Source organism: Pinus tabuliformis, chromosome 3_2 (assembly GCF_031772625.1).
Source record: "Pinus tabuliformis cultivar Carrire ecotype Pingquan chromosome 3_2, CPIR1, whole genome shotgun sequence".
Taxonomy (NCBI): domain Eukaryota; kingdom Viridiplantae; phylum Streptophyta; class Pinopsida; order Pinales; family Pinaceae; genus Pinus; species Pinus tabuliformis.
This window is the reverse complement of record NC_142302.1, coordinates 664,679,598-664,705,361: the sequence shown is the minus strand read 5'-3', so window position 1 is coordinate 664,705,361 and position 25,764 is coordinate 664,679,598.

Here is a 25,764-nt window from a genome sequence, read left to right as displayed (position 1 = left end):
AGGAATCGTATCCAAACAAGGAAATCTAAACTGGAGCGTATAAGCCAGGAAAAGGAAGAGGAGGTACCGAATTAGCGTAAGAGAACAAGAAGATAACTGATAACTAACAGTATGGTGAATCCCTCATGATCCTTTGACCTTGAGGGATTGCTACCTTAACGATTCACTGTATCATTGATATCTTCGCTCGGCTGCTATAAGAAGAGGTAGTATTGCTAGCCCAAGGGACGGAACTATTGTGGGTTTTATGAAACTTATTGTTGTAATTAGAACTTTGATCATCGACTCTCTCTAAGAGTGATTATTGTAACTCAGTTTTGATGCATAATATATAAAATTTGGTTGCTGTTCTATCTTTGATTCTGGAGTAATCTTAAGCAGTGTGTCCCTAGAGGTTAAGGGCCTCGCCCTGGTGGAACACTTGCTCCTATACCATTATTTTCGATTTGTGTGTGGTTTGATTTCTTTTACCCGTTCTGTTTAGTAATCTGATGTTCCATACTATTTTACATATCGGTTCTGTTAGATTTCGTTTCTAATTAAATAAGTAATGTTATTCTCTGCAACAGGAATGTTACACTATTCATTCTAACTTTATATCGCACCACTATTCCTTTAACAATTGTCATTATCATATAACATTGTTGTTCCTTACAGATTACAATTGTTGTTCAATTATAGAGTAACCATGTTTTATATTCATAAACTAGTATTACTGTATTTATCTATGGTTTACTCTTAAACGTGATTTCTGTTCCATCATGATCACAATTGCTGTTCCTTTATACCCAAGATTCATACTTCTCATATCGGAGCTCAGATTGTTGTTCCTTTTAACATAAGATTTCTGTGTGTAATATTTGATCTGGTTTGCTATACATTTACATTTGATTCAAGCTGTTGTTCCATATTTCATTTCCATGGGTTTGCTGCCATATTTCCGTTTACTATTCAATTCATTTCTAAAGTAAAAATTGTTACTCAATTCCTGTAGGATACAGTTGTTGCTTCATTCATTCTTGTAGGTTAAGGTTTTGCTATTCAATTTCTATTAAGTAGATTAGTTGTTGTTCCATTTCTTGTCATTTGAATTATCATTGCTTCAGTGTGCAGAACGATCTGAAACTGTAGTGAACATTGACATATGTTGTCAAGTTCCCAGATTGATGATCTTTTCCTTGATTGTTTTTTAATTGCATCAGTTTACAAAGGGAAGAGTTACCACTACTGTACCCTTGATTGATAAATTGATTTAGCTTTTTGAGTACATGATTTGAGTTTTAAGTTTCTTTCTGAAAGTAGATTTTATTCCAATCATCTATTTACTCTTGTATTTTAAGCACTATACTACTAGCATTACTCTAACAAATGACTGCCTCAAACTGAGTACACTCTTTGAAATAAAAAATCATTCTTGGATCGATAATTAATGTAGGGTAAATAGAGGTGAAAAAGACCCTTTTTACTGCTCCACACTGGGACCATCTTCATATAGACAAGGCATCACCATTCTGGCTCTCCATACTTTTCTATCTCATCTCCTCCATTAGCAAGGATGAGACTATTTTATCAAATTGAAAGGTAGTTTCATTGCTACCTATTGCAATAACCATAATATCCCACGAATCTGGTAGAGAACACAACAAAATGATGCATTTATCTTCATCTGAAATTTTAATATCAACAGATAATAACTAACTTACCACAGTATTAAATGCATTCAGATGCTCGGTCACCGAGTCTCCATCTTTCATCCTCAGGTTATACAACTTTTTCCATAGGAACATTTGATTCACCAGAGACTTAGATTGGTAAAAAGTCCCTAACTTGTCCCACAAATCCTTAGCCGTAGCTTCCCCTGATACATTAAGCAATATTGAATCTGAGACACACAATTGCATTGTGCTCTTTGCCTTCCGATCCAACTTCTACCATTCTTCATCAGACACTCCCGCTGGTTTAGTACCTGGATCTACCGCGATCCACTGATCTTTATCCACCAATAGATCCCCATATTAAGTTTCCACAACTCAAAAATCTAACCATTAAATTTCTTGATCTCTATATTTCCACTACTCACCGTCTTCTTTCACCACTAGAATCGATCCCGCAGATCTTCCATTGAACAAAGTCTACTACAAGCCTAAACGAAACCACTCAGCAACAAAGGCATCCCCTTGAAGCCAAAATGGCTTTGATAGAAAATGTAGGTTTTCACCCCGTACAGAAATTACCTGCATACAAATTCTAAAACACAGAAAATAAACAATGTGAGAGCATAACACATAAAACACATATACATAGATATTTCCCCTTGGATCCCAAAACTAGGACTACTAGATTGATTTTTCATTATGTTCCCTTCAATGTTACAATACATATTTATACATGCCGAAGCATCCAATACCATGGACTGAAAACCATCACGTCCAAAACCATGGACCAAAAACGATCATGTCCAAAACCATGTGCAAAAAGCATGCACAAAACCATAGTCGTGGAAAGAATATAACACAACCCAACACTACTTGGAAGTGATGACGCTTGAAATGATCCATTGTATTGGTGCAATAAGATGCATAAGATTGGTGTTAAACAACACTAAGAACTCAATCTCCAAGAGGTAGTTGTGAAATGGTAAAAATAAGTTATCTTTTGACTATTTTATGGTCATTTTCATCATTAATTTGTTAATTTGTCAATGTCTTGACCTAAATATGACTCCATTTATCATGAAAAAGGTATTTTGAATCATATGGTGGTGTTTTGAGCAGGATGAAAGTTGTTTTAACGGATTTGACAATGTCAGAATGGAAACAAGTCATTTTGACCAAGGAGCATACTTTTATCACTTTTTTCAGGCTTTGTAAACCTATGAAAAAGGAACACCTTGGAGTCCTCTTTCAACTCTTTTCAGACTCCCTAAAAATTAAAATATTCTCGAGAACTTGTGTTTTTGAACAAGTTAAATTAAATGAAAATAATTTACTCGGTATAAGGTTAACCCTTTTTGGGACTGAGATAAACTATTTATGAAAAAGGAATACTTTAGTCGAACATGGCTAAGAGGTTCTCCTTAGTATTGTTTTCTACCTTTTAAGACTTAAGAGACTATCTACGAAAATGAAACTTTGGATTTTTCTTTTTCGCCTCTTTTTCAAACTCATTAAACATTAAAAAGGAGTTGAGTTAGACCTTCCCTGGACTTGTTAAAACATAAAACAATGATGGACTTGTAAAAAATGATGAGACCAAAACAAGCCTTCTCAGGGATTGTTAAAAATACTCAAGAGGGATTCATCTGAGGGATGAATTTATAGATAAAGAATATGTTATCCTCTTCAATATTGTTAAAATATAAAGGGGTATAGACCAACAATGGTTGCGGAAATTGGGAAAATATGATATTCCACCTATTGATGGTAGCAAGTTGCTCTTGAACGCGACACTCTTCCACTTCATGTCTGTGGATGTTGAGTTGGGAAATTTGCTTGTATTTTGGTTTGTCACATAGTTGTAGAGCCTTCATTCTTTATTTTCGGTCAATGCTTCCAAATCCATTCAGTGTTGTCGATGTGTTTAGGAGAAGTCATTCAATTCATATCTGCTACAATACTCTTAGGCCTTCATTCCATGACTATCGTTCCTCAACCAGTTCCACATCAATATCATTCTATCTCAAATCATGATACCCATTTCCTGTAGTTGATGGGAGATACATCAAGGCCCTCCTACAACTGATCTCTTCCTGTCGACATTAGCTCATTATCCAAGAAGTTGACTTAGAAACTCTTCCTTCAGTACCTTGGGACTTGTATACATCAATGAAAATTTTCCTCACTTTCGATGACAAATTTTCATCATTGACCTTCCACTGACAAAATCTATATGGTGTCTAAATTCAAATCATTTATCACACCATGTGGATTGTACTACTGTACCTCGAGATCCATTAACATTATCAATGGTTTCTCTTGTGTCTATTAACGGCATATGTAACATCTTTGGTTAAAAATTCATGTAAAAATATATAAGATGATGGTCACAGGACACATATTCCAAGATGAATGGTAGGCAATACATCCTAGTGAGTGTTCATTTAGTTTATTATGGCTAAGGAAATTGGCAAGGCAATAAAAAAGGCATTTGGCAAGGCAAAATGGCATTTTCGGCACATTTATTTATGAAAATAATGGAAATTAGGAGAAAACAAAGGTGAAAGGTCACAGGTTGCATGTGAGGAGGAAATTGAAGGAAAATAATGGTAAATGAAGAACATAGAGGCCTCATTCATAAAAAGGCTTTTAAGGATCAGTTGGCAAGATTTTGAGAGGTTTTGGTGGAGCTCTTTTCTATTCTCTTTCTCGCTCTCACACTCTTGGGCACTTACAATTTTCTTGGAGCACTTTGGCATTGGATCAAGAAAGGAAAAAGAAGGCAAGAGCAAGGAAGGAAAAAGAAAGGAAGAGAAGAATCAAGTGGCTACAACAAGATTCTTTGTAGGTATTGATTTTCATGTGTGTTTTCCTTGCTAGATTTTGCATGCATGGTACTGAATGTGGTTCTTTACTGTCATCGTATGGTTTTTTCAAGGCGTGATAGTGTTTTCAGGCTAGCATTTCCATTTCTAGATAGCCATGGTGTGACAAGGTTCTCATGTTTTGGTTGAGTTGGATTGTCAGATGGATTCGAAGCTGAGTGAGGTGGATCTCTGAAAGAAAGAACACATGGCCTAGTGATCCCTGAAGTAAAATGTGGATGTGGTAAATCCATTGGCCTAGTGGCCCCTGAACCAGACTATGGGTTGCAGTAAAGCTAGGTATTTTGTGCCTCGGTGGGCTATAAATCCTTGACTGGTTAATTGTGGGATATATGGTAAATCCTAGAGGTGGGTGCTTTTCATCAGGCCTAGTAATCCCAGGATGGGATGTACGGTAAACCCTGGAGAGTGGAGTCTTGGTTAGGGACTAGTGATACTGGATGGATTGCGGTAAGGCACAAAGAGTGGTGTCTCGATTATGGCCTAGTGATCCCTGGCTTAGATTGTGGATTGCGGTAAACACTAGAGACTAGGAGACAAGAGAATTCCTCATAGTGTAGGTGGAGAAATTTGGTGGCATCCATGCTTGTTTTGGCCTATTGATCCAGTGTGGATTGTGTTAAATCCTAGTTTCTATTGATGAGGGTGAGGTATTTTAGCCTCGAGATTCCCTCGTTGGTTCTTTTGGTTTGCGTCCCACATTCATGCTTGGAATATGGCACGGTGGTGATTGAATGAACATACATTTGGCTTAGCCAATATATGGTGGGATGGAACCTGGTAGTCTCACACCGGGTTGCCTTTTGCATTCACTAATAATAAGTTATTTCCTTGGTATCTTATGTGTAAATGTATCTGTTTATATGTGGATTTTATGGCTGATGTATCTTAATATTTTTGTTGTTATTATGCTAGTTATAATATTGTATTATGACAGTGATGATGTATGGCTATTTTCATGTTTTTATTTGTAAATGAATGAAAAATTTATCTATGTCCTAATATATGATAATGCAGTTAATGATATAAGGGAACAATGTTCCTTAACAATTCTCAGATAATTATGAGACCCCTATGCTCAGATTTGTTGTTTGAACCTATAGATTACATATTTGTGACATGTTTTACGAAATGTCTATCATGGCTAGTAGGGGCCCAATCTAGTTCTTGTTGATGTTTTTGCAAATGTATCTTTGTTCCACTGTGAAATTTCATTTCCGAAGGTGTCGTTGAGTTTTGGGTTGTGACCTGGGCTCTAGGCCTGAAAAAGTGCCACGAATCCCATAGACACGGGCACAACCCTAGGGAAAAGAGTCCTTGGAAGCACCATTTCCCTTGTTGTGGGAGAATCCATAGCCCCTAGATGCACCCTTGTCCATATGTAGGGAGAATCCAGGGGTTTGATGCAATAAAAATTCAGTTGATCTCAGGGCTTGATTACTTGAGTGGTTGGAATGGCCCATGGGAGTTATGTTGCTGATGTGGAATGTTTGTGTGGCGTGTTTCCGTTGATTCCACTTCCATAAGGTGACTTAGCAGGTTAAATCCTATTATAGTGGCCTCTTGTCACATATTTACCATGGTTGGCTGGTTACTTGGGTAGATGTCAGATGAGGGTGTTACAGAGTGGTATCTTAGCAGGTTGCGCTCTCTTTCGGTCATATCAGATACAACAGAGTGGTATCAGAGCAGGTTGCACTCTCTTTGGGTCATATTAGATACAACAGAGTGGTATCAGAGCCATGGTTCAACCCTTGGAATGGATGGGTGGAATTTGTTTTTCATGTATGCATGTCAGTTGCATATGTGTTCTTTATGTTTTTAGACTATGTGCTTATTGTGTATGCATGGTGGTGGTCATTTTCGTCATTGTGTCGCCATGTAGGAGTTGATGATGTTGTTGTTACGATGTGTTTGTCATGAATGAATGTTGGTTGTATATGCATTTGTTATGCATGTCAGTGTCTATATGTTTTTATGCATGCATTGTCATGGTTATGGTTATGCATGTATGGTAGGCCAGACATGCATTGTGAGGTCATTGTATGAAATCAGGTCATCATGATGTTATTTGTACATTATGATGCTAATGTGTTGAATGAGGTAAAGAAAGAAATGCAGACTATTAGAGTGAGGTTACAACACTAAACTTTGAGGAAAGAGCATGTCGTTAGACATGCTTGTATGTTGGGCATGCAAGTATGTAGGTTAAGGATTGTTATATGCATTATGGTTATGTGTATGTCTTTGATTATATTGATGTTATGGTTACATACATGATCAATGCTAGTTGATTAGTGTAGTCATATGCACGTGTCAGATAGTCATGAATGATAATAACCTATGGTTGTATGCATTGTTGTCGTTGTTTTATGTTAGTTAACTTGATGATTATGTTATATGTCATTGATGAATATGTTATATTTTCACTTGTAGTTAGCTCGATGATTATGTTATATGTTGTTGATGAACATATTATATGTTAACTTGATGATTAGGGTTATAGCATTGATATATTGATGTTATATGTATCATGCTAAATTGGATTGGTCTATGCAAATGGTTAGGGTTATGACGTTCAAGTATGAGTTAATATGTTGTGATATAATTTAAAACTAATATAGATTGATGGTGCAAATGTGATTATTATGCATGAATGATAATAATTTATGAGTTTATAATGTGAACATGTTAGCTAGCTACTGTTATGGATATCATAACCATATTTATGGTTGAGTTGATATGTTGTGAAGTTATATCGTGCTAATCTACCTTGATAGTGTAGACAAGATAGCCTCCCTTGAGATACATTAAAGCATGAGTTTTCTTATGTCGTATATTTGGTGCTTAACTATTTGATTATGTTGTCTAATTGGTGTTTGAGTCTTTGGTTTCTATTATTTCATCTAGTTGATTTATCTAACATGGTACATTTATAGTTTGTTTGAATGTTTGATTAATTGCATGATATGAGTATGTGTCTATAAGATTGCATGAAGAAATGATCTTATTTTAAGATGGTTGTACTAACACATATGTGTTGAGACAGTTGATAGGTGCTTGAGTGTAACATTATGTGTTATGACTGACGAATGTGAGTTGATTTTGATTATGACATGGTTGTTAGACTTGTTGAAGGTTGATTTCCAAGTAATCGATATGTTGCCTTAATCTTTGTAACATGTGATCGACATGTGTGAATAGTTCCAGGGTAACATGCTTGGTATTAGTATGAAAAGGTTATGTAACTAGTATGTTGTTACATTTACTTATGCAATGACAATTATGTGTTTATGGAAGTATGATGCAGGGGATTGCATGGAAAAATAGATTTCCATGAAATATTAAAGAAGGCTCGGGTTGAGCTTTCACTTGGAGTCACTGGGAACCATGGTGATGGAGTCATCGTGTTTGTTGCTAGTTCTGTGCTTCTGTCTTTTGTGATTTGTTGCACTTAATTTGTAGTCTTCATTGTGTTTAGTGCGTGATCATGCTACTTTGGTTGTGTTGCCGCATTGTTATTAGTTTTCATGGTTTTCTTCTTGTTGTTTCTTTTCCTTGTCCTTGTGTTTTATGTTTTGAGTCTTGGGAATTGGTTGGGAAAGAAGAAAGTTAATGGAACTCTGGAAGAGTTGTGTGGGACCCAACAAATGATGTAAGGCCTTGATGAAGCTCAGTGCATGTATAAGGGAAAATGAAAGAAAGTGTATGGAAGCTAGTTGGATTGGTTGGGTCCATTGAGGTAAATGGATGGTGATAGGACAATCATGAGAAGAGTAATCAGGAAACATAAAGTGAATGGATGTGATTCCTTGGCTATGTTGGGAAACATTATTCTCAAGGTTGTGGACATTGTACATGGATGAAGGAAGTTCTCTTAACCTTGACCTTGAGATCTAGTAATTATGTTGTGATCATGATTATTATATGTTAGTGTTTATATGCATATATGTATGTATGTCATTGTCTGACAGGGTCACCAGGGATCGTTCATGTGGAGGAATGATTTCTTATGCAATTGAATGACATGAAGAGGTTCCTGGTTTATGAGGAATCAAGTGGGAAGAATATTCATGACAAATATATGAGGTCAATATCATATGGATATGAATTGATATTATGTCATTATACTATGTCTATATTTGTGTTATCACAAGCTATGTTGAGAGACACATCAACAGAATGAAAACAACACAATCTGCGGCATGCTAAGATAAACATGGATGAAAGAGAGACATTGAAAGCAAGGTTGCTTGGTAGAGGTTGTATGGTTTTGGATGTGTAGTTCTATTGTTGTGTATATGTTGTGCATGTTGTATATTTAGTGATTATACCTATGGTGATGTGTAATGTTCTATATGTACTGTTGTGTACATATGATGCTGTATGCATGTTGTATATATGGTGTTGTGTGTATATTACATATGCAATGTTGGGTATATATGGTGCTATGTACATGTTGGATATGCGGTGTTGTGTACATATCGTACTATGCACATGTTGGATATGCGATGTTGTGTGCATATGGTGTTGTGCGCATGTTGGATATGCAGTGTTGTGTACATATGATGCTATGTACATGTTGTATATGTAGTGCTAAGTACATATGGGGTTGTGTTGATCCAAATTTAAACAGGAACACAACAAATTATAGAGATAAACATAAACACAGAGATGTAGTGGAAATAATACTTCATTTCATTAATGTAAAATACTGAAATATGCTTACAAACAAAAATGGAAATAAAACAGCTAGGGCGATGGTAGCTTATCTCTGAGAAGAGATGTGGCAGCTACATGCCTCTGAACTGTATTACAATGAGGCTTGAAGGCCTATTTATTGTTGAGAAACAATGGAAAACCCTAAACATCCAAAAACCTAACCCTAGAAGATGAAATGCCAAACTGTGGGCCCCGTTTGGGTAAATTAGTACATCAACTTCCCAGGGTCGTAACTTTGGCATATGATCTTCGTTTGACGCACAAAATATCTCGTTAGAAAGATCTATCTGAGAAATACAACTTTGGGAAGACAAAAATTGGTCCATCGACCCATGTTGGTCCTAGTTTTCCCAAAAAATGTCGTTTAGGGCCTCAAAATGGCTCTGGAAGTTCAAGACCTGAAAAACTACTAAAAATAGTAGGTTGTGCTACAATTAAGGAAAATGAAAAAGTTGAGAGAAACAATGGTGGGGGTCCAAGTGGACTTGGCAGGTGGCCACCAATATCCACCTGGATCATTCCTCCCCCCTTAGGAAGCAATGGTCCCCATTGCGTTGAGTTCCTCCATGAGATGAGGAAACTTCTGTTAAACTTGGTCTGTGGTGAGCCATTTGCCTTGGTGAAGGAGTTGGCCTGCCTTGGCAACTCGATACAGTTGGAAATTCTGTTGGCGAGTGTGCTTGATCTATGTGTCCATGATCCGATCCGTTGCAACTTGTTCCATGCAATCTGAATTTAATTCTGTGGGTGTGAGCTGTTCTGCAATGTCGGATGTGTCTAGTAATGGTGGAAAGTATGGCAAAAGGTGGTCCACATTGAACACAGGGTGCAGGCCAAGGAATGGGGGAATGCTGAGCTCAAATGCATTGTCTCCCATAGCCTTGGTAATGGTGTAAGGACCATATCGAAGTGGTCTCAGTTTCCGATAGGCTCTAGTAAGGCGTTCCTTTTGCAAATGCAACTAGACTTTGTCGCCCACCTGAAACTTGTGTGGCACCCGATGTTGATCATGTCACTACTTGTACTTAGAATTTGATTTATCCAGAATGTCATGGACATGCTAGCGAATATGTTGGATGTGCTCAATGAAGCTAGTTGCCTTATCTGTTTTAGACTGGACATGAGCCAAATTTGTGTGAGTAGTTGCAAATGGCATGGCCACATCAATGGGACATAGTGGCTAGAATCCCAAGCCCACCTGAAAAGGGCTATGGCCAGTTGAGCTATGAAGAGCTTGGTTGTAGTTGTGCTGAACATACGGGAGGCTCTCATCCCATGTGCATGGATGCTTTGAGTTATACATGTGCAGAATGTGTACAATCATCCTGTTGACAACCTTTATCTGGTCATCAATTTGAGGAAGGAAGGTTGTGGACTTAGTGAGTTTAGTGTCCAACATCGACCAGAGACTGGACCAAAATGTACTGAGGAACTGACTATCCCGATCTGAGATGATAGACTCTGGGATCCCAAAGTGCACCCACACTCATTCAAAGGAGAGTTTAGTAGTGGCTTCTACTGTGATATTCTTCTTAAAAGCTGCCATAATGGCCATCTTTGAGAACCTGTCGACGACAACAAAAACACAATCATTTCCATGATTAGTGGAAGGAAGGCTTGACATGTAATCCATGGAGATGGATTCCCAAGTTTGATTAGGGGTAGGCACCAGGGTATAGGGGCCTTTCTTTTTGATGGTCGATTTGGCAATGGTGCAGGCAGTGCATGATCTGATGTACTTCCTGACATCCCGTCGAAGATTCAGCCAATAGAAATACTTTTTCAGTACTGACATCGTTTTCTCAACCCAAAATACCCAACAGCCTAACTATAGTGTGCTTCCCAAGTCATCTCGGCATGCTTGCTTGAAGGAACACAAAGGTGACCCACGTGGCATAACAGGGCATCCTGGAGGTGAAAAGCTAGAACATGCCAACCCTCCAAGAGTGTTTGGTATGTGTGGCCAAATTCTGGGTCACTTTTGTAGAGAAGTGGCCAATCAGAAGTCTCGTGCCCACAAGAGTTGAGCACGGTGGTTAACGCCATGATCGGTGGTCGACTGAGGCAATTTGCAACATTGTTGGTGTTACCGTTCTTATAATTGATATTCAAATGGAATTGTTGCAGGTATGTAGACCACTTCTGATGGCGATCATTCTGCAATTCTCCTTGGGTCTGTATGAATTGCAGGGGTCGATGGTCTATGTGGATGACCATTTCCTTCCCCAGAATGTAATTCTTCCATTGCGGCAGGCCTGCACAATGGAATACATCTCTTTGTCATATGTGGGATACTTCCGGACTGTGTCTGAAAGTGTCTCATTGTGATATGCCACTGGATGTTCGTGTTGAGTAAGGACTGCCCCAATAGCATAGTCAGAGGCATCTCTCTCGACCTCAAATGGTTGCTGCAGATCTGGTAATGCGAGCATTGGTGCCGTGCAGAGTCGATCTTTCAACTCTGTGAATGCCTTCTGTTGAGATGCAGACCAAAGTAATTTTGCTTTTTCTCCTCCCTTGGTGACTTGACTCAAGGGCCAAGTGATATGAGGAAACCCCAACATGAACCTACAGTAGAAGTTGGCAAGACCTAGAAAGTTGTGGAGCTCTGTCAGAGTGGCTAGAGATGGTCAATCCCAAATGACTTGGATCTTGGCTGGATCCACATGCACCCCCTGTTCATCAATAATGTATCCCAGATACTGAACCTGGGTCATGCCAAAAGTGCATTTCTCCAAATTGGCACATAGCTTGTGTTGCCGTAGTGTTTGGAGAACCTGCTGGATGTGGTGGAGGAGCTCTTCCCAACTCTGGCTGAAGATCAGGATGTCATCCAAGTATACCTCTGCAAATGAGTTGGTGAATGGCCTTAATATGTCATCGATTAGCCTCATGAAGGTTGCAAGAGCATTCTTCAATCTAAAAGGCATAACCAACCATTCGAAAAGGCCCTCCTTGGCTTTGAAGACAGTCTTCCACACATCAGAGGGTTCGATTGGTACTTGGTGATATCCTGACTTCAGATCAATCTTGCTAAAATATTTTGCCCCCTTTAGTTGTTCTAGGAGGTCATCAATCCACAGGATTAGGTACTTATTACAGACAGTGATCTTTGTCAATGCCTGATAGTCAATACAGAGTCTCCAAGTCCCATCCTTCTTTCGTACCAAGACGATCGGGCTCCCACAGGGTGAAGAACTCAGACGGATGTGACCTTTCTGCAGAAGCTCCTAAATCTGCCTCTTGATTTCATCGTTCTCTAGAATGGAGTGCCGATAGATTGGTCCATTGGGCAGTGGAACACCTGGGGTCAGATCGATGGAGTGCTTGACCTGACAGTGCAGAGGAACCCCTGCAGGGGAGGTGAATATGTCCTCGTACTCCTCCATGACCTTGTCCATCAGTAGTTGTCATGCAGAGGGGCCCTGTCTAGAGGTCGTGGACACTGTCCTTCTTTCCTTGAGGGTGTATCATCAAGAAAATAAATTTCCTGATTTTGGAAATGAGCTTACTGCATTGTTTTGCAGTAACCAAATAGATGGCGGTAGGCGGTTCTACCTCCGGTATCCTGTACAACTTGTTAGAAAATTATATATTACGGAGCAATGGAACACATAAAATATTGCAGAAATATAAACACAGAAAACACAAAAAACAAGAGAGACACAGATATACGTGGTTCACCTAGTTTGGGCTACGTCCACCCCGAACAGCCAGTCCTTCCTTTCTATTATCCAGCAAAATGAAGAGACACAACCTACAGCAAATCCGTTGTAATATCCTCTGTTTTCTCTCACAGTCTCACCTCTCTGTTTCTCGCTCACAGAATACACATCTATCACACAGCCTCAAATACAATACACTCATACAAAGAGAGGGGTTGCCTTCTAGGGCAAAAAAAACCTAAACTAAACATAAGTTCTACCGTCAGATCATCCGCCTAATGAACGGCCCAGATTGACTAGAAATTACTATACTTTTACAAGGAAATTTTACAGCTGTTTTTAGCTTCGGGGGCGCTGCCCCCGAAACCCCCCGGACCCCCCCCTAGACCCCCCCTGCAGCGAACATTTTACGGGCGGCGTTGCCGCCCCCATTTCGAATTGGGGTCCTATGTGGCGATACCTTTGAATATAGAAGATAATCAGGCTCCACACCCAACACAACTTATTTCCCAATGTAATAATAACAGCACGGGGCCTTGATTCATACACAACATGTCGCTTCCACAAGTATGGTTTTCCTAATAATACATCACAAACTTCAAGGGGAGAAATGTCACACAATACCTCATCCATGAAGGGCTTGATGTTGTATGGAAGGTGACACTACTCGCTCATGCGAAGATCCCGTCCTTGGTGAAGCCATCCGATGGTGTACAGTTGTGGATGTGTTGTGGTCGGTAAGCCCATCGGCTTCATGACCTCTGCCAAAATGAGGTTCTTTTGGCTCCCGTTGTCGACAATGAACTGCAGCGGGGAGCCCTTTACCCACATCTGGGAGTGGAAGAGACACTCCTCCTCCTCTGGATCTTTGGGTTCCTCCTTCTGTATCTTCATGGTGGCAATGGTGGTGTTGGGCTCTGCATCGATAATCTACTTCCCTTTTTCATTCCCCTTGTCGGGTTCTGACTCAGAGTCGGAACATGCATCTGATTTTGAAACCTTTAGCTCAGCCACCAATGACTGCTCGGCTCGACACTCACTTGTGTTGTGAGTGGAGCTCTTATGGAACTCACACCACTTTCCCATGTCCTTTCTCCGCTTCATGGCGTTGTTCTTTGCTTACAACTTTGGCGAGTTATCTTGGGCCGTCCCACCTTGGCTTTGTCCTTTGTTCTACAGTTTGGGGGCACGTTTTCCTTGCTTCGAATTCAAAGATTCAAAGTCTCGCTTCTCTTGTTTAAACTTTTGCTCGACCTTGACGGAATATCGGTATGCTGTGCTGAGCGAGGGGATGTTAAGGAATTCTATTTCTTTTTGGATGTATTTGTGTAGAGAGCCGCGATATTTGAGTACCAAATGTTGCTCCGAATCTTTGATACCCAAATTTATACGAAGGGCATGGAAAATATTGGTAAACTCTGGCATGTCTTGGTCCCTTCCTTGCCGCAACGTGGTCCACTTTATGTATTGATCCTCATAGCTTCCGACAGGGTATTACTGCTCCTTGATGGCATCCCGGAATGAATCCCAAGTGGGTGCGGCTGAAAATAGTGAGTCTGCATTTTCATCCTTCAGCTTGCGGTAGGTTTCCCACTAGTCCTTGACGTGGGGGCTGCTTTGAGAAGAGCGAAAACAATCTTTTCCGGACTGGAAAAATCATGAACAAAAAAATAACCCTCCAGCAAATTTAACCATTTATCTATGGAATCTCCATCTATTTAACCCTCGAAGATGGGGATTTCCAAATTAACGTGTACCTTAAAGGGCATGGCATTTCTAGAGGAGCTGCTGGAAGTCGATGTGTCACCTCTAGGTAGCCGCTGAAGGATCTAGGAAAGTTGTCCATCATCTCATTCCTTTGTTGCTCAAGGGCTTCTTCGAGCAAGATTTTGATAGGATCTCCTGCCCCCTCATCTTTCTTTTCATCCACCATGGGAGGCTGTCAGGATTTGCGAGGCTGGTCTTGCAAAGATTCGACCAGTTCAAGCCCTAACTCCTTATATCCCGACCTCGTTGGGGACATGCAAAGAAAAATAGAAAAATAAAGTAGACCGCTCTGATACCACTAATCTGAATTTAAACAGGAGCACAACAAATTACAGTGACAGCCATAAACACAGAGATGTAGCGGAAACAATACTTCATTTCATTAATGTAAAATACTGAAATATGCTTACAAACAGAAATGGAAATAAACCAGCTAGGGAAATGGTAGCTTATCTCTGAGAAGAGATGTGGCGGCTACATGCCTATGAACTGTATTACAATGAGACTCGAAGGCCCATTTATTGTTGAGAAACAATGGAAAACCCTAAACATCCAAAAACCTAACCCTAGAAGATGAAATGCCAAACTATGGGCCCCATTTGGGTAAATTGGTACATCAACTTCCCAGGGTCGTAAATTTGGCATATGATCTGTGTTTGATGTGCACAATATCTTGTTAGAAAGATCCATCCAAAAAATACAACTTTGGGAAGAGCAACATCGGTCCATGGACCCATGTTGCTCCCAGTTTTCCCAAAAAACGTCGTTTAGGGCCTCAAAACAGCTCCGAAAGTTCATGACCCAAAAAATTGCTAAAAATAGTAAGTTGTGCTACAATCAAGGAAACTAAAAAGGCTGAGAGAAACAATGGTGGGGGCCAAGTGGACTTGGCAGGTGGCCACCAATATCCACCTGGATCATGTGTGCATGTTGTACATATGGTACTATGTACATATGGTGTTGTGTGCATGATTGTACATGTTGTGCTATGTGCATGTGGTTCGGTGTACATGTTGTACATATGGTGTTGTGTGCATGTCGTGCATGTGGCATTGTGCACATGTGGTGTCATTTACATGTCGTGCATGTGGTGTTTTGTGCATGAGGTATTGTGTACACATTGTATAGGTGGTGCCATTGACATATGGCATTGTGTACACATTGTGCAGGTGGTGTTGTGTACATGTGATGTTGTGCACATATTGTGCAGGTGGTGTGGTGTATAGGTGGTATTGTGTACATGTTGTACATATGGTACTAGTGTACATGTGGTACTGTGTGCATCTCATACAAGGTTTGTTGCAGGCATGTGGTACTAGTATGTGCATTGTGTAGTCGTGGTATCATGACATGTGTATTCGTTGTTTTGTACTATGTGTACGTATGTATATTGTGTTGTACACTAGATGTAGGAGTATGTATTATGTTGTGTTGTACACTAGTTGTAGGTGTATGTGTCGTTATGTATATCAGGTGTAGGTGTATGAATTGTGTGATTTCATATGATGTGTGTGGGTGTGTGTGTTTTCATGTTCATTGTGTATGTGTATGTGATTGAAGAGAAGAAAAGGCACTAGGTGCTTGCCGGAGTGGCAACTGATTCAGTGCATGTACAGAACAAACAAAGGAAGAAGTAAAGACTAATGAAGGATAAGCATTAGTACTTTATTTCAGTTTTATTATACAAATGACCTATGATTCCGATTTATGATGGTTATATGTGATCTATGATTTTGGTTTATGATGATTGCCTGTGATTCATGATTTTAATTTATCATGGTTGTGTTTTGAGCTAACCTGATGTGATATATTTATACATAATGATTTGATCAAAGATGCTAGTTTGACTTGTTGTGACATCAATTAAATAGGATTTCAAGTGTGCCTTATTGACGAGCTACGAATAAGGTGTGATGTGAATTTATTTCAATTTATTTTAAATCTAATGGAAGTTATGGGCTTGGTATAGGAAATCATGGGAAATGCCCAGTTGAGTGGTTGAAATCGACTACAAGAATTAGCAGGAGCAACAAAAGGAATTTACACAAGCAGTAGTGTGTTGGTAAAGCACTTCAGGAGTAGGTCCATTGTGGGAAACTAGTACCCAATAGTTTTCATTGATTTCCATTACCATGCTATGATCGGTATGATGGTTTTGAGGTAGGTATATGCCTTGGTTGTTCTTCCTTCTGATTCGAGGAAACCTTACCAAGGGATGGATCACCCAGGATAGGGGATGTCAGGGAACTTGGAAGGTGAGTGATTGCATCGAAGGGGTGATTGGATTGCCCTAGGGACTGTGTAGCAGAGAAGAGAAGGTCGGGGATGAATTTGCTTTGGTCATTAGCATTTTCAGATGGAATCAGATGCATATTGGGAGTGCACCCTGGAACAATGAGTTGATAATTGTTCACTAAGAAGAAATGTAGCATGGGATTGTAGCACTAGAAATTGGATGGAGCTTTGAATTTGGCAGTGGATTATGGAACTCCTACGAAGGAGGTGAATCCTAGTACTACTTTTGAGGGTGGAGGTGTGATCCTCTAGATTTGATTGTTGATTGATATGGGAACTGTATTGTTTTATTTGCTGGTGGAAAAAATGTGTATATGTGTATATTATTGTAAGTAATGTATCAAGTTGGTTTATAAAGCTCCACAGATAGTATGGTTATTTTCTAGTTGAAGCAAATGTGATTAAGTATATGTGGTTGTTATTGTAAATACCATCATGAGTTGTGTTATATATCTCCAGTAAACTGTATGATTGTCATGTTTCAGTGGTGCCATATTGTAAATATTACAACGAGCTATATTATAAATCTCAGTGGGTAGTATTATTTGTTTTCAACGGTCTTGTTGATTATATGTGTCATTGAACATCGAGGATAGTGTTCCCCCAAGGGGGAGGGTTTTGTAACATCCCTGGTTAAAAATACATGTAGAAATATATAAGACCATGGTCATGGGACACATATTCCAAGTAGAATGGTGTGAAATACATCCTAGTTGGTGTTCATTCAGTTTATTATGGCTAAGGAAATTGGCAAAGGCAATGGAAAAGGCATTTGGAAAGGAAAAATGGAATTTTTCACACGTTTATTTATGAAAATAATGGAAATTAGGAGAAAAGGAAGGTGAAAGGTTACAGGTTGCATGTGAGGAGGAAATTAAAGGAAAATAATGGAAAATGAAGAAAATAAAGGCCTCATTCATAAAAAGGCTTCTAAGGACCGGTTGGCAAACTTTTGAAAAGTTTTGGTGGAGCTCTCTTCTAGTCTCTCTCTCTCTCTCTCTCTCTCTCTCATACCCTTGGACACTTGAGTTTTCTTGGAGCACGTTGGCATTGGATCAAGAAAGGAAAAATAAGGCAATAGGAAGGAATGAACAAGCAAGGAAGAGAAGATGAAGCAACTACAATAGGATTCTTTGTAGGTATTTATTTGCATGTGTGTTTTCCTTGCTAGATTTGGCATGCATGGTATTGCATGTGGTTCTTTGTTTTCATGGCATGGGTTTTGCCAAGTGTTACAGTGCTTTTAGCCTAGCCTTGCCATTTCTGAATAGCGATGGTGTGATTGGGTTCACATGTTTTGGTTGAGCTAGATTGTCAGATGGATTCAAAGCTGAGTGAGGTGGATCTCTAAAAGAAAGAGCACATGGTCTAGTGTTCCCTAAATCAGATTGTGGATTGTGATAAATCCACTGGCCTAGTGACCCCTGAACAAGATTGTTGGTTGTGGTAAAGTCAAGTATTATGTGCCTTTGTCGGCCTAGTAATCCTTGACTATTCAATGGGGGGATATAAGATAAATCCTAAAGGTGGATTGTCTCCATCAGGCTTAGTAATCCTAGGATGGGGTGCATGGTAAAGCCTAGAGAGTGGAGTCTCGACATTAGGGACTAGTGATCTGGGATGGATTGTGGTAAAGCCCAAAGACTGATGTCTCAGTTATGGCCTACTGATCCCTCGATCGGACTATGGATTGTGGTAAAGCCTAGAGACTAGGAGATAGTAAAATTCCTTGCGGGATAGGTGGAGAAATACAGTGCGATCCACACTTGTTGTGGCCTAGTGATCCAGTGTGGATTGCATTAAAGACTGGTTTCTATCGATGAGGGTGAGGTGGTTTAGCCTCAAAATTCCTTGGTTGATTCATTTGGTTTGAGTCCCACAATCATGCTTGGAATATGGCATGGGGGTGATTTCCTAAAGAGATATTTGGCTAAGCCAATCTATGGTTGGGTGGAATGTGGTGCTCCCACATCAAGTTGGATTTTTCGTTCATTAATAATAGGTTCTTTCCTTGATATCTTATGTGTAAATGTACTAGTTTATATGTGGATTCTATGGTTGATATATCCTTGATATTTTGTTGTTATTATGCTATTTATAAGCATGTATTATGGCAGTGATGATGTATGCCTCTCCTCATGTTTTTATTTGTAAATGAATGAACAATGTATCTATAACCTAATAGATGATAATGCAACTAATAATATTAGGGAGAAATTCTTCTTAGCGATTCTCAAATAATTATGAGACCCCTATGCTCATATTTTTTGTTTAAACCTATAGATTACATATTTGTGACATGTTTGACAAAATGTCTGTCATAGCTAGTAGGGGTCCAATCTAGTCCTTGTTGATGTTTTTGTAAATGTATCTTTGCTCCACTGTGAAATTTCATTTCTGAAGGTGTCATTGAGTTCTGGACAGTGACCTGGGCTCTAGGCCTAAAAAAGTCGCACAAATCTCAGAGTTGTAGGCACAACACTGGGGAAAAAATTCCCTGGAAGCACCCTTGCCCTTGGCTAGGTACTTGAGTGGTCGAGATGACTCTTGGATATTTTTTTGATGATGTGGAAGGTCTGTGTGGTGTTATTCCATCGATTCCACTTCCTTAAGGTGACTTAGGAGGTTGAATCCCATTGTAGTGGCCCCTCATCATTTATTTACCCTGGTTGGCTAGTTACTTGAGTAGATGTGGGATGAGGGTGTTACAACTTACATCATTGGTTTTTAATTAGATGGTGTCTCCCATGTTCGAATTCAACTCACTAATTCACATGGTTAGATTCATACATTGGATGATCAAGTAAATGAGATAGAAGACCCCGAATCTGCTTCCATCCATCCCGACTACACTTTTAGGATTAATGAAAGATTACAAAGCATGATGGATATGATCATACCATCATCCAATCATGAATCCATGCTTAATCATCGATGGACATGACATTTTTATATTTGTACATCTAATGTTAGCTTATGTGTTGAGTATGGGTATGCCTCCCTCAACAAAGATATCATGATGAAAATGTATTGTAACAGATGATGATCTAACCAATTGTTCTTAATTTGAACTTGTCACAATATAAAGCACTTCAGTCATTAGTTTCCATTTCTGACTTTGTGCTTTAGGGGGGAATATTTTATAGGCAATTTTGTCACATCTCGTCAATAGGCCTACAAACTGGATCAATCAACATCCATGAACATGTTATCCTCATCCCTACACAAAGCCCTAAGTATGACTCTTCCAAATTCTTGAGTTTCTGACATTGACTACTTCATTTAAGTGTTTTTAAGGCCCAATGCACCATGGCCCTCAAGGGACCTGCATTCACCAACAAGTTGCTCAGTTTTTCACCTGTTCTGATCAAAGTAGGTTGTCCCTTGTTGGGGGTGTGTTGATTCTAGAAATTTGGGAAAAATAAAAAGAATCCCGAAGCTTCCTCTTCTAGAAGCTTCTAGAAGTTGTTACAACCATTTACCTTAGATAAGAACTTTGAATCTTATCTCATCCTACCTTGGATATTTCACCTCTTATTGTTAATTTTTCTTAGGGATATATTGTTCTTTTCTTTGATAATTGCATTTCTTCATTAAAACATTAATTTCACCCCATAACATCATAACATTATTCATATTTACATCATTATTCATCATCATATGAAACTATGTAGAAAGAATAATATCACCATCATCATTACAACATAACATAAAGGAAGAATAGAAGAAAAGCATGCACACATAGAGACACCAGGATTGGTTAGAGACCAGGGCAAAACCCATTATGGGGAAAACCCTTGCAAATTCTTCTTCTTAGATTGTCATCAAATAATTCAGAAAAAGAGAGTACAATAATCCATATCTTCATCTATGCAACTAACCAACAAAACAACTACAACATCCATGAAATGAACCCAACAATGTATATGCTCAAAACTTTGATTCTGAAGACTGTAATGAATTGTCACTGTCTGCAGTCATTGTCGAACCATGCAGAAACTGAGTGAAATCTTCGAAAGATTGAGATTTCATATTTTAGATCTCGATCACATGGAGGAGGTGTCATGCAAATGACTATAGCTATCCTAGTCACTCCCTTAAGCTTATAAGCATGCAAGTGACTAGGGTTAGATTTTGACTACGAAAACCCTAAACCCCTAGTTTCATGGATGGAGAGTTGTCCATGCGAGTGGAAAGCTCCAGTCATATGGATGAGCTTTTTTGCATGTGACTACAATCGAATCCTTCCTATTTTTTTCTCGCGAGTGGGGCCCAAAACCCTAAATTAGAATTGTGAGCTTCAGACCCTATAATTTCACCTCATAGCAAACCTGATCCTCTGCGAATGAGCGTCATACCTATGCGAGCCAAAAACCAAGATAGAAGAGTGTCTCATCATTGTGTCCAAATGAGGTAGAGGACACTTTTACAAATATCCTTTCAAGGTGGTCCACTTTGCTTTAGGGCTGACCTTATCAAATGTGCACATGTGGGCTTTTCTTCATAAGTACTCTTTCCCTTGTCTGATTTAAGTGATCTTTAGGTCGATTTTGGTCCTCTCAAAAAGAGAAATTCAATGCAATAATTATATCATTAAACTGAGTTGTTCAAATTTTAGTTTGACAACAGTTGCATATTTTTAACACTTATCCCTTGAGCTCATCCTCCTATCAAGATTGCATCTCAAGCCTAGATTGGTGAATGGATAAGAATTCCTAAACTACCATCCTCTCATATATATTTATTTCCATCCACAAGCTAAAGGTTGGATTTTGGAGACTAATCATACCCTTATGTTGCTTCTTTGATCATAAGAGAGTTATCATTCCCATGCATTAGGGTGAATTTGAGGTGTACATTGTGGCAAGGAGGGAAAAGTCAATTTGGGGAGATTTATACAAGAGAAACTTCCATTTTTTGCTATAAAATATCTCCTTTCATATTAATACAAAGAGTATACCATTTTCCTATACGTTTTATGTTCTTTTGATATTCATTTATTTCAATGTTATGTTAATCCATTGAATAGAGTTATTGGATAATTCTACATAGGTGTCATATATCTTGGGATTGTGTTGATTGTTTGTATAGGTTCCGATTATAATGATCAGAGCTATGGTTGGACTTTACAAGCTGTTGTAGCAGCTACCACCACCCTCCAAAATTTTTTCTAAGCTTCATTTTGGAGCCTCCCTACTAAAATCCTAGTAGCTTATCTGACACTGCCCAGGTACTTGTGCTTTCATTGAGTTTTATATTTCACTTTACATCTTGTGTTTGCTTACTTGTTGTGTTATCTAACTAAAAGCTGACCTCTTCACTTGGTTGAAAGCCGGTTCTAGCACTACCTTGAGAATCTGCACAATCCTAGAGGGTAACCGGCCTTGCTCTCAAGAAATGTGTAGTTCAACCCAACAATGACCTTCAACTCCAGGATTGCACAAACCTGGATGGAAGCTTGTCTTTAGCTGGGAAATTGTGTAGAACACGAGAGGCAACCAAATCGACTTAGCCAAGGAATTACACATAAGAATTCCCTTAGTTGCTGCCCGATGCATGTGACAGTAAGTTGACCAGTTCCCTTGGAACTATGTAATTTCTCCATGCATGCATGGCATTCTTTCTTGAAAAAGAAAAAAATGAAAAAAGTGAAAAATCATCCCTAAAAATAAGGATCTATTTTTAGGAGTTGTAGTTACACTTGAGCTAATTTTAGAAATTGTCGCCAAGTGTTGCCTTTTCCTAGATTTTTGGCCTTCGCATCATAAACCCTAAATCGAGTCAATCTATTTAATGGGTTCTGCCAAAGCTCATTTGAAAATTTGAAAATGGAGATTTGGAATTCTCGAGGCATCTAGGAACCTTTGGCATGGTCTTCACAGCTTTTTTGGGTAACTTTTGCTTTTCTAGTCTTTTTCTCCTTTCTCTGCTACTTTTGTTTCCTTGGCTTATGAGAGTGTTTTTTTACCCATTTTATTGAACGATTTGTTGGCATTTTTATTTTTATTTAGCTTGTAGAATCATTGTTTTAATTTTCTCTTTACCGTTCCTAACTGTTGCATGCATAACCCAGTTTTTGCACTAGTATTCATCATTGTGGCGACACTCTCCACAAGATTCATTGTTCTACGTTTCGATTGATTATTGCACTTGTTTTGATTGCATGCATTTTTGTTAACTCAAATCTGCACCAACCTTCAATCACACATTGATATATGCTCATTTTCATGTTTCTGTTGGGAAAATTTGGGCTTCCTTGGCTCGGTTCTAGCTCTTCCTGGCATGCTCTTTGCATTTCTGGATCTCAAGGCTCTGCCTTGGCTCCAGGAATTGCGCAGAGGTTTCCAATAACTAGCTCCAACTGTGTACTTCATAGTTCTAGGAGCCAATCTTAGAGTCTTGGCCACTGGGATTGTGTAATGCCCAGTCCTAGCCAACATCAAAGCCAGACTGAACGACGTATTGTGCAGTTCCATTCATCAACAAGCCACACTGGACTGCACATTGTGTAGTTCCAATCATCATCACCTCTCACTAGTAGCTGGGACTATGCAATGTGTAGATCCAAATGATAGTCCCTCACCTCTTAAAGTCATAATTGTGCAATATTTCCTAGCAGTTGCCTAGTTTGGTGCATGGTCTTTCTTGGAGTACTTTTGATTTCAAGCTAACATTTGCATTCCATGCACGTCTGCTCTATCTCCAGGTACATCAATTGTGGAGAAACTTTTCAGCAGTACAGGTAACATGGCTTCCAAGAGAGTTGGATCAAAGGACACTGTAGAGAGAAGCATTGGAGATGTAGTTGAACAGGTGTCAATGAACTTTCCAGTCTATTAAGACACAAAGTTGTTCATAGAGAAGGACATGAAGATAACATGGCAACAAACTAAGGACATATTTGCAGGTAGCTTAATGGAATATTTGGAAGATCAATAGGTCTATGTCAACATCCACAAGTCAGGCTTATATAAGGTTGCATGTGGGTACCCTACCTTTCCATGTATAGAAATCATTCACTAGATTGTCTCACATACCGATACTGAGATGGTGAAATTCAACAGTGTCTGTGGCACATAACTTGCTACCTTCAAGACAAAAGACTATCATCAAATGTATCACTTACAACAACTGGTGAACCACAATTGGTGAACCACATGGATACACTCTTCTACGCCCCCAACAATAATGTGAACACTAGAGACATCATGAAGCGTTGGGTAAAAGAGCCATTGAAGTTCAGGTCGAAACCCAATGAGATCTACAAGACTAAGTCACTTAGAAAGGCCTACCAAATCTTGATCATCTCTTCATGTCACTTGTATGGTCAAGAGAGCATGAAGACCTTTCTGCATAATTTGGTGGTTGTGTTGGATTAATTGACAAATGAAGGAAGGCCATTCAACTAGTTGGATATGTTCGCTCTTCAGATGAAAGTGCATGTGACTAATGCCTAAAATCCGCCCAAGGATGAGCAAGTGAGATTCTATATGTTCATGTACCTACTTAATCAAATTTGTTCTCAACATCAGTTTCCTGCCATGGGATCAACAGAGACACCACTAGATAATGTTGTGAACGTTTATTTCAAGTTTCTTTCTGAGTACAGCTATCGAGGAGTCATGACGAGGCTATCTGACCACTTCATCACCCCATTTTACAATATGATCTTCGAGTAGGCTCCACCTTGGATATCCCAAGAAGCGATGCAGGCATTTCTTAACATTGTACATTGGTATGCCTCACCCAATGACACCTTCATCAAGATGTTTGGTGGAGAGAAGCCTCCATATGTGCTACCAAGGTTTGCCATGGATAATTTGGTCATGCAAGAGGTTTCATATCACATCTCCATAGGGTTATCAATAGGATTGTATATGAGGAAGAAGGCAACATGGCCTATTCTTCCTTTGTGGATAGGATTGTATGAGATCTAGAGCTTGAAGGATGTGGATGTTGAGGTCAAGGACTTAGATAATTTTGAGTTTGGAACCAAGGATTTCAATCTGTATGATCCCCACTACATATGTTAGAACCCGTGTGTGAAGATGTATTATCTATGGATCCATGGGGCATGTCATCGGCCAAAGGAGGACCCTTGGAGGTATTGTTACAAGTCCTCTAAGCTCAATTAACCGGTCAGCATGACTATATAATGGAAAGCAGCTTTCTAGGCAACAACACCATAGGAAGTAACAACAACAATAACAGTGAGCTAAAACTAGTAGAGGACAAAGGCAAGAGGAATATTGTCGAGAACTTGGCGGTTGAGCTAAGCTATTAATTCAGAGAAGATTCTATTTTTGAGAAAGTAGCTTTGAAATAGAGGTGAAGAGGCAACAACTTGTAAGGAGATTAGAACGAAGGAAGAGAGAGGAGAAAAGGTTGTACGATGTAGAGAGGAAGTTGTAGAAAATAGAGAAGAAGCTGAAAGAAGAGCATAAGCTAAGAAGAAGAGAGAGTGAAGAGAAGCAAAAATAGGACATGAAGAAAGGGAAGGTGCACTGATCGATAAAACTATGCCTATACAGGTTGAGGAGTTAGAGTAGCCAACATATGAAAAAGAGGTTGAGTAAGTGTAGGTTCGGGAAATTGCTCTGCACATTGACAATATGGTTGAAGCAATAGACATGAAGTTGGTATAGGAGCCACAGGACCAAGATAATGACCTCATATTGAAAACATCTGAGGTCGCCCCTCAGTCTCCACCACCACCAGAATTAGAACTAGTCCCGAGCAAGAAAGGAGAGATTAATATCCTTTATGATGATCTGG